The sequence below is a fragment of the Lactuca sativa genome, chromosome 5 (genome assembly GCF_002870075.4).
Source record: "Lactuca sativa cultivar Salinas chromosome 5, Lsat_Salinas_v11, whole genome shotgun sequence".
In the NCBI taxonomy this organism is placed as follows: Eukaryota; Viridiplantae; Streptophyta; class Magnoliopsida; order Asterales; family Asteraceae; genus Lactuca; species Lactuca sativa.
The window spans coordinates 294,144,216-294,155,594 of NC_056627.2; positions in this window are offsets into that span (position 1 = coordinate 294,144,216).

The window sequence follows — 11,379 nt, forward strand, 5'->3', positions numbered from 1 at the left end:
CGCGTGGATATAAAGAACGTCAAAAACGGAGTTCGTATGAACGAGTTATAAATTATAATAGCATATTTACGTATTAAAATAAAGTATAAATCATGTATACGTACACATATATATATACATATGTATATATCATTAGAAAGGTATCGACGATGCGGTCATTATAAGACTAATGTTGAGTTCTTTCGACATTAGTTTAGTACAAATATCATTAAATCCATTTATAATAGTATTATAGAGGGGTGTTTAGTTGTTTATATAACTAAAAGGTCATTAAGTAATTATGGAGGGTAGTTTTTGAAAATTCAATTAGTATAAATAAGAGCCTTGGGCTCTCATATTTCTTGCACCATTCTCTTGATTCAAGAGTCTTTCTCTCCTTATCCCCCGAGCATTTCGGTCCCTCGTGATTCAACTTCTCTTTCTGTAGCTTAGTATAGTAAGGTGAGCGCTGAAGCGCTGCACGAATCTTTCTTAGAAAGATTCAGCGACGAAGTTCTGCCCCTGCAGAGCCCGACTCCTAGCTAAAACCCCATTGTAAGTAAGTTATGCTTACCTTATTTTAATATAGCTTATATTTAAAATTAGTATTGTTATTATGAACTTATAATAAATATTTGAGCTATTATTATAACTTATATAAGTGTCGTTATAATATTTTTTTTAACTACTCGCGGTACGGGGAATCTGGTTTAAAGGGCCGCATAGGGTTGTTGGATTTCAGAAGTGCTATATGCCAAAATGGTCCTGCCCTCCGGTGTTTTATGTCTGGCCCCTGTCTGTACATAGTGGTTGGAAAATATTGTTTAACGCTTATATAATAATAATACTAAGACTAATAGTTGGTCACGATAAATATTAGACTAAAATTTAGCGATAATAATGTTAGGTTTCGTCGAAGGATAATAGAATCGTTAGAAGCAAGCGCTGCCCGATTTTGGAATCATCACCTTAACAAGTGAGTGCATAGTTACTTTCAACTTACACATAGATATGAAGTATTTTATATAAATTACGTGCTATGTGTGCATATTATCTGAATACTTGCTATCTATGCTAGATGAACGTTGTTATACATGTTTTCAATGATTTAAACTGTATATGTATTTTATATCTACGAAAATGTTGGGGGTAAAACATGGGTAGATGCAATAGGTGATGTGTGATAAAATGATGAGAGGCCTCGATGTTGATGTTGTTGATTCTGTCATCTAGCGGAGTATGGATGACGACCACAGACTCTTCTAGACAGTCCAGTGGAACACTAGCAGGCTCGCAACCTGTAGGTGTTTGTGAACGATATGTTCACCGGTGTACTCCATCCCCCACATGGTTGCCTTTAGGACATTTATTGCTGAGGAATCCCCTTAGCAGTAGTGTCCGTCCCGATGATGATCCTTAGGCTAGGTCCCTTATGATAGGTGTTTAGGGACGTAAAGTGAGGATAACGGGAACGGGTAATTGGGTTATTGTTGATCGATGAAATTAATAAACTTATTTATTGTGGGTTGAAAACTCTATGTGCTCACCAGGCTCCCAAGCCTGACCCACTCAGTTTTATGTATTACAGGTAGTGGCGCATGAGCATAGGTGTGATGTTTTGGACGAGGGATTACGGATATAGTCCTGTAGATATGAAATAATGTAGTAAGGCTTATATTGTACTGTTTATGCTTTTGATCTGTACGAACATGACATCCCGAGTCTTTTAATGAAATACATTTCTATGGAAATGCTTTTGATAAATCTTTATCATATTTTTGTTTTGGGATAAATTCCGCAATACTTTCATTTAAAATGTAACTCTGATTTTTAAACAAAGCATAAACAAACCGGTCTTTTCTGGCCGTGATTTTGGGGATGTCACACTGAGCCAATGGCAATGACTGAATACGCTACTAGTTTCACGAAAAAGATGAAGCTTGTTCCTTATCTAATTCCAACTGAACTCTCCAAGGTTAACTAGTTTGCCCACGGATCACTAGCGGACTTTGGCCCGATAGTCAAGCAAGCAACCACTCTGAAAGCCGCCATCCGGGTTGCTAAGAATGTCGAGACTCAGATAAGAGAGAAGGGGCTGAAGAGAGCTGAAGTTGGGGAGAAAAGGAAGCATGAGGGATCTTCAATGATCAACAAAGAAAGCAAATTCCCGAAATTTGGAGGAAGAGATGAAGCTAAGTGGTGCGAGAAGTGTAAAAAGAAACACTTCGAGAAATGTACCGAGGAGATGACTTGCTACAAATGTGGGAATACAGGGCATTACGCCAAAAAGTGCACATCTAACAAGAATGTGTGATACGGATGTAACGAAGAAGGGCATATTTCTAGAGACTGCCCAAAGAAAAACTCACCGCCACAGCCAAGGGCATTCCACATGATCCTCGACGAAACGCTAGGAATTAGAAGTAAAGACTTGATGCCCGAAGATCAAGTTATGAAGTAGCAATGTGAATAGTAACATGTGGTGTAGCCTATTAGAGGCATAGTATAGGGTGAACTTGAACCTCTGTGTAATAGTTTCAAGAAATAATATAAACCCTAGTTTTGTTATTTGGTGTGTTAGATGATTATGTGATTTTCTTGTGTGGTGACTTGGATTGACTGCAGGACAATACTTGGGACAAGTATTAGTAGGTGTGAATGGTAGTAGATGCCTATAGTACCGGAAGCACAAGACTCACACTTGGATCAAGGAAAGTCACAAGGTTTCCAAGAAGCTAGCAATTGATTCCGTTTTATTCAAGTATGTCATTACCATTGTTTCGGTATTGACCAATAAAATGGTTGTTATTCTGACCCTAGTGGTCATATCAAATTGAGTCCGACTACGATGAGCTTGTTACATGGTTCAAAGGACCAAGTTCGATGTAACATTTGACTTAAGTCAGAAGGTTGAAATCAATGCAATCATTGGTACTGCGATCGTTATTAATGAAGTTTGTAGTTGGAAATGCTACATGTTAAAATGTGGTTATATCGCATTAGAACATGAAGGAAGGTATATTCCATTTTGGGATTTAACTCTAAAAGACCTGAGTCTAAGCATTGCATCATACGATGAGAGGTCATTAAAGCACGACCCATCGGCCTGTTACAATAGATAAAGGAAAGTATTTATCCTAAGAAGAAGAAGGAGTCCACAATAAGGACTTATTTTGTAACTTGAAGATTATGATTGAAAGTCCAACATAGTACGAAAAGCAGATGCAAGATTGAACATCGTCTGTATTCAAGAAGCCCTAGAGTTAGATACTCTTTCAAGGAAACATAGAAGTTACGGTTATTACCTAGGATGAAGAGAAAATGTATGGAATCATTATTCAAGCCCTATTTCGTTGATGATTCCGGAACATAATCATCCTAAGGGGGAGATAATTGTAACGCCTGTAGATTATAACTAGTCAATTTAGAGACAATGAACATCAAAAATGAATTTTTGATGGAAGATTATTTTGAAGGAATAATCTTAACTAAGTTGTAGTATTTTTTACAAGGATCCCGTAAATATAAAGAACGCTGAAATCCGAGTTATAACGAAGAAGTTATGACCTGTCGAAGTTTCGCGACAGAACCGACACGACATTGCACGACGTAAATAGTGAATTTACGATAGAGCGATAATTAACCTTAGTAATCTAAACAAAAGTTGTAGCATACGTTACCGAGAGCGTGCATAAAAAGAACGTCCAAATCTGACTTCATATGAGGAAGTTATGATTTTTCTAAGTTTCAGCTTAACGATATGCAGCCTAAAGTTCGAATTTGAGATCGAGTGAGTTTTAGCCGAGACAATCTCAACGAGAATCGAAGATCTCGTCGATAGTAGTGCAACGGAAGAGAGACAGACGAAAACGGGCGTCAGATGAAGAAGTTATGAATTTCTAACGGAGTTTTCCTGTCTCGACCTACTAAAAATAAATGTAATAAAAAATAAAGTCAAAATTAGCCGACAGAGTCTAAACGAGAGTTGTAGAGCATAATCTCCCATACTCGTGGATATAAAGAACGTCAAAACGGAGATCGTATGCGAGAGTTATGATTTTCTGAAGTTCGAGGCACGCATCCCAAAAGAGGAATGCCCCGCGTTCAATTGGGGAACACCCTGCGTTCATAGCTTGGCCTTGAATTGGCCACGTCGATGCTGACTCAACCGGATAAGAGATAAGACTGGAACCCCGCTCCTACGCGCCACATTCGAGGGCCAGACCCCTCCTATAAATAGTAGTCGAGTCCTGTCGATTTGGTGGCTCAATTTCTTTCCTCTCACTCCATATTGCCTTGTTTTACGTGCAAGTTATACCCCTGAAGCCCCGGTATCATCTCGACACCCAAAGCGAGTCCCGAAGCCCCGAAGATCCCGAGAAGAAAAGAGTCTCGAGCCGAAACTCTGCCCGCGTGAAGCCCAGTTTTAAGAAGATATCTTGGTTCCATCGGAGAATATTACTATAAAGAGCCGTATTGCTGTCCAAGTATCGTCTAATCAAGTGAGTGTGTAGTTACTTTCTTCTAACACATAAATACGAAACATTTGCTATGAAATACGTGCTATATGTTTATATATTGTTTGTTTATTTGAGATGGGTGAAATGAATGTTTTATATAGGTTTTTAAATGAGTTAACCTGTATATGTATTTTATATCTACAAATATGTTGGGTAGAACATGGGTAGATCTAATAGTTGGTGTGTGATGAGAGATGGTATGTGTAAACCCTGGCGACTATGCGACGTAGTGCCTATTGTGTAAACCCGGCGACTATGCAACGTAGTGCCTATTGTATAAACCATGACGACTATGTGACGTAGTGCCTATTGTATGAACCTTGGTAGCCATGGGCTTTGGATAAATTCCTTAGGTCAATCCTTAGGAATGAATGAATGAAGGATAGTTGATTCTTAGGGTAAAACCTTAAGAAATAAAGGAGATAATGGGGATTGGTAATTGGGTTGATTGTTGGGTGATTGAACATAATAATGTATTATTGTGGGTTGAAAACCCTATACGCTCAACAGGCTCCCAAGCCTGACCCACTTAGTTTTCTTTGTATCACAGGTATCGATATGAAGACATATTTCACCGAGAGATTAAAGGAGATGTAAATCATTAGCGTAAATAAATGTAAGTTCTGTTTATGCTTATGCGTCTGTATTGACCAATACATCATAAATGTTTTAAAATGAATAAAATACATTTCTTCAGGAAATGCTTTGATAAAGTATTTATCATGTTTTCTGGGAACAAATTCCGCAACTCTTTTAATCAAAGGATTAGTCTGATTTTATAAAACAGTGCATAAACAAATCGGTCTTTTCTGGCCGTGAAAATAGGGATGTCACAGATAGTAGGAAAACGCATCGGTAACTCGATGTTATAAAACGTGTTGTTGTGTATGATTTAATAAATAGTTAGTACAAGCATATACCGTTGAAGTTTATCTATTCCTTTTAGTAATTGGAGGATTAAAAGCATATCTTGGGCCCCTCGATGATTTTGTTTTGACTTATGTGTCGGGCCCGGTCAGAACTGAATTGATGTGTTCGATTAAGTTCTATGTCAAACAAATCGGAGATCGAGAAACAAACTGCTGGACAATAAGTATGACATTGTTCCATGTATTTGTCCGACTGATATCTTGAGAACAGAGGATTATATGATCACTTATCTAAAATGGAGCGTCTCAGTTCGACAGAGGCTTTTAAGAGCTATGATTGCTAGTCGGTGTTTTAAGTCGTACTTGTAGTTATAATTATTAGACTTATCCAAGTGGGAGACTGTTGGATTTAGTGTCTAAGTCCATAACTATAATTGCTATGTACTTGACCCGAGATTAGCATGTTCTATTTGGGTTGCATGGCACCGGAAGAATTTGTAAGGATGGACTTTTGAGAAGAGGATATTGATGATTTATTAATATATTATAAGTTCTAATATATTAATATGAAATCATATTATTTAATTAGTATTGATCAAGAATTAAATTGGAATTAATTTTGTGATCAAAAGAGACTAATTAAATATATGAGGATTGATTGTATAAATCATTCATTCTTATAAAATGGGCTTATGATCCATAGTTCTTTATGTTGGGCTAAATCCATGTGGTGAACCATGGACACTTCATGGAGTTTAAAACCCATGGAGCCTAAGGAATGTGGAAAGTCATGCACATTAGGGTTTGAATGGTGTAACCCTAGTTGTGTCACACTATATAAGAAACCTCATGGCAACCAGAATCGACACTCAAGTGAGTCTTTAGAAGAGCATATCTGATTTTGTGAGAAATAAATATTCTCTCAAGTCCTCCAATCGTTGGTGGTGATTTGTGGTTCCATTTGAGACATTCACATTACTGGTGCTAGGCTCTTAAAGCTTCAAGGTTTGCAACTACACTAAAAGGTATGTTATCTAACTAGAATTTTTGTAGTATAGATACTACATTGTGTGCTAGTAAGGATGATGCTTTGGAATTTTGAAAGTTTGCATGTATATTAGAGAAAACATAGATCCAAAGCATTTAGGGTTGCATGTACACCATAGGAGTGTTAGAAATACTTAAAACCCATCACTTCCTTCACCCGATCATATTATGAAATCAAGACTAAAACAAGTAGTTCATCTAATTTGCTTGTTGATGGCCATTCTGGCACAACGTAGACTTACTATCACAAATCGTCCTAATTTACCTACTAAAAAAGAAATTTTAAAACATTGACGTGTATGAGAATAGTTGTTACATAACCTTTCAAATGGTGGGAAATGTCGTGAGCTTATCCGTATGAGTGAGCAAGCTTTTAAGAAGTTATGCACTATCTTACAAAGTGAATGTGGTCTTTGACCTACTCAACGTATTCCATTGAAGAGCATGTTGCAAGATTTTTGCACATTGTAGGTAATGATTTGAGAAATAGATTTGTCTCTTGATGTATCAGCGCTCTAAATCCACAATGAGTAGGTGCTTCCATAGAGTTTTGCACACGGTTATATCATTAGGAAATCTCTATATTTAACAAGCAAAAGGTGATGTTGTCCCCAGAGAAATTCAAGAGAAAAAGAGATTTTGTACTTACTTCAAAAACTATATAGGCGCAATTGATGGTACGGATGTTCATGTCAAAGTACCTAATAGAGATGCCCCTAGATATCGTGGTCGCAAGGGATACCCAACGCTAAATGTCTGAGCTGCTTGTTCATTTGATTTAAAGTTTAAGTATGTTTTAACCGGTTGGGAGGGTACTGCATCAGACTCAAGGATACTAAAGAATGCGCTTAATAGAGATGATAAACTAGTAATTCCAAATGGCAATTTCTAATACCAACTTTTCCTGTTGTGTTTAAATTATTATTAAAAAACTAATTAAACTTTAATTATAGGCCACTATTATTTAGTAGGCGAGGATTTGTGATGTGAATATTTAATGCACTAGTTTTTTTATTTATAATTCCTAGTTTATGACATCCAAACCACACCTTACATGCAGTGAACCCGATTGAGTATAATATAGCTTTGATAAGCAAGGGTGTTGAACACAAGGGGAATGATAGTGAATTAATTTAAAATGTTTTATTATAGATTACACAAAACACACAAAAGTAGTGAAGAAAGGTTTTATGGAATTAAATCTCAAACAAACAAATAAATAGCAAATCTCGATAAGCTGACCGAAGACAAATCTCTTTAGGTACTTTGGTTTAGGCAAATTACTTCTTGAAATCATATAGAATTACACACACAAATTTATTTATTCATGTTCACCGATTTCTAAAATGATTAGGTTCATGTTAACTATTACTAATCCTGTAGCAAACAAGTCAATTCAAACAGTGACCAATTGATTAAACTAACAGCTTTCCTAGTGTTCAATTCATATCAAGCAAGACTTGTAATAATAGTTAATTAAATTTATTAATTTAATTAAATCTTGTATGATTGATCATCACATATACTCACACATTAACTTACTTATTTTCTAGTTAACCCTAGGTTCATGTTCACTAATACTAGGCATATAATCTTGTTTTCACAAAACCATATGATTCAAGCAATTAAGAAGATGTTCATACAACTCAATAAACTTGAATATTAATAGAAAATAATTATCATTAACACATAAGGATCTTTTAACAAGCTCAACAAGATAAATTAAACACGAATAAAACAATCTAAATAGCAATTAATCCATAAATCAAGGTTTCATCTAATCATAAACACAAAACAAAGTACACCCACATCAGAATGTATTTGGATATTGAATCATAATGGAATGATAAACATGTTCACGATAACAAACTACATGATTACCAACATGAATATGCTCTGCAAACCTTCAGATCTTCGCTCCATATCAGCTTAACGACCTTCTGGCCGCTTTCTAGACCCTCAAAACGGCTTCTTGGGGATTTATAATCGCAGGAATCAATCTAGTGTGTAAGATCTCTCATTAGGGATAATTTTCAGTTTTATTTATAGTTTTCAACATCAACTCGACGAGTTTGGACATCAACTTGGCGAGTTCTTCATTAAAATCTCGTATTCCCCAAGTCAGCATCAAGAATCGCGAAGCTTCTGATCAACTCGTCGAGTTTGTGCTCAACTCGACAAGTTCGTTGGGAATCAAGTTTTTTTCAAAACACGAAAGTCGTCTAAAATTGTGTTTAGTTTTCAGAACATTTTGAATCTCGTCAATCAGAGTTATGAGTCATGAGATATGGTCAAAACATTGAAGAGGGGTCAAACTGTCCAGCAACACCCTTTTTGCGTCTTTTTAGCTCCTTTCTCCTCCTTTTGCATTTCAGCTCCCATTTTAACTGTAATTTAACATTTAAAAACGTAATAATTATCTTTTAGTTCTAAATAACATAAAAACATAGTATAAAATAATAAGAAAACATCATACATATATGCATAAAATAGACGTTATCAGTTTGCCTCACTCAACAACACTAATGGCGCCATATAGAGGTGTTAGGTATCATTTAAAAGAATAATCCGCTCGGGCCCCACAAAATGCTATATAGTTGTTCAATCTTTGCCACACTGCATTACGTAATGCTATAGAAAGGGCGTTTGGTGTTCTAAAAAGAAGGTTCTCTATCATTAGAAGTACATAGGAACGTTTTTATTCTTGTGAAACACAATCAATTTTTTTTTGGCATGTTGTATTTTACATAAGTTTTTGGAAGTCGAAGATCGTGACAAAGATCTTGAAGATGAGGTATTACAATAGGTGTTAAGTACACCAACAAAGGAAGTGAGACATAATTCAAGTGGTGTAATGTGAGGGTAACAACATAACAGAACATCCGAGGAACTCAATTGCAAATCAAATATGGACTAAATACTTATTAGTCCAAACAATGAAATGAAGATGTCAACATAGTTTAAGAGTATTTTGCTATAGTACTTCATTTGCAATTTGGTTTTTTTATTGAACATTGTTTTGTGAATTTAATTGTGTTATTTAGTTTTTTTGAATGTTATTTTTTATAACTTGTAGACTTTATAACTATGTTCTTTTTATAATAATGTATGTTTCTTTTTATGTTATGTAGAAACCAATAATGAACAAGAAAGAACCTTTTGTAAATGTTGGTAAGAAGTCACTCGTGAACTGGACATAATAGATGGATGTTGCATTTGTTGATGCAATGGTACAACAACAAGAAAAAGGATATAGGATTCATGAAAATTTTACTACACAAGCATATGCGAATATGGTTGAGGAGCTCATTAAAAAAATTAACATGAATTTAACTAAAAGTAATCTAAAAAATCGTTTGAAAAGTTTGAAATATGGTTTTTCACAATGGTATGACATGTTCCATGGAATTTCCTTGAGTGGGTTTGGTTGGAATGCTGAAACCTAACTAAATGAAACAGATGATCAGGCGTAGGATTACTTAAGTAAGGTTAGTGTTCGTCTTACATTGTATTTAGTTCACTTTTATATTATGTTATTATTAAGAATTTTAATGTATTTCAGGTTTTTAAACAGTTAAAGCCTAAAATAGTTATACCGAAGACAAAAAATGTGGCAAATGTTGATCAAATGTTGGTATTATTTGCGAGAGATAGAGCTTTGGGAGAAAATGTTGAAACAGTAAATGAGAGAGATGCCAGGTTTTGCAAGACAATAGACATCAAAATAGAAAGTATTTCAGAGGTTGATGATTTATTGGCAAGTAATGATGTTACACTGGAGAACCAGTGTATATATGATGATGGAGATGACATTCAAGAGGTATCTCCTACGCCTGAAAAAAATTCAAGTGCAAAAATGTGAAAAGCTAAAAAAACAAAATTCATAGATGAAATAGAAGAGGAAGTTGAACCTCAACCTGAACTTGAACCTGAAACATTTGAAATAAAGATTATGAATGTTGTTGATGATGTGGCTAATGCTATGAGTGAAGGTAACAAAATCTTTGAAAGAGCTTACTATCATGAGTTAACAGGTGATGAAATCTATCAATAATTGCATCTGATGGGTTTGGAACCCTATGAAATACCAGGTGCTCTCATGTATTTGGCTTGTAACCAAACATATGCGAGGACATTGTTTACTTGTCCAATGAACATACGAAAGGATCTACTAAAAACAATGATGAGCGCAGGTAAAGGATGAATTAGGATAATAGGTGTTGATTTCTTGTTTCTATGTTTGAGTTATTTTTTGCGTCACGAATTGATTTCTGTTTTTTTGGAGTTGTAGTTTGATTAAACTGCACTGTTTGAGACAATTTTTAAAGTATGGCTTCTTTTCAGTTAGAGAAATGCTATTAAAAGATAGCCAAAAATGTTTTTATTTTAATATTATTTATGTTTTGCTACCCATTGATATTTTAATTGAATATTATATGTTGGTGGTATTTGACTAAATATGCCTGCATGTGTGCAAACGTATGTGAAGACACAAAATATGAAGATGACATGCAAATCAATATATATATATATATATATATATATATATATATATATATATATATATATATATATATATATATATATATATATATATATTCCAATTTGAACTATGTATGTAATATGATTGCTAAAAAATAAGGGTAAAATTTTAACGTTGTTGTTTAACTTTCCTTTCTTTTCTTTTCCTTCCAATTTAGGAACACATTTTAAAAATGCAACCCTGAATTTCCGATCTACGTTTTCTGTAATTGAACATACAACATTTAAACATCTATTGGGAAACCCTAAGAGATATATGCTATTTTCGAAATTCATATAACTAGGGTTAGAATACACACCTTAATTGTTATATTGCAATAACAATTAATTCCTAGTCTTCTTAAACATTAAGAGCAAGCGTCACAAGTGTCACGCCTCTAATGGTTCACACCCAAATTAAGCAAGAGGATAAGAGAGGAGAA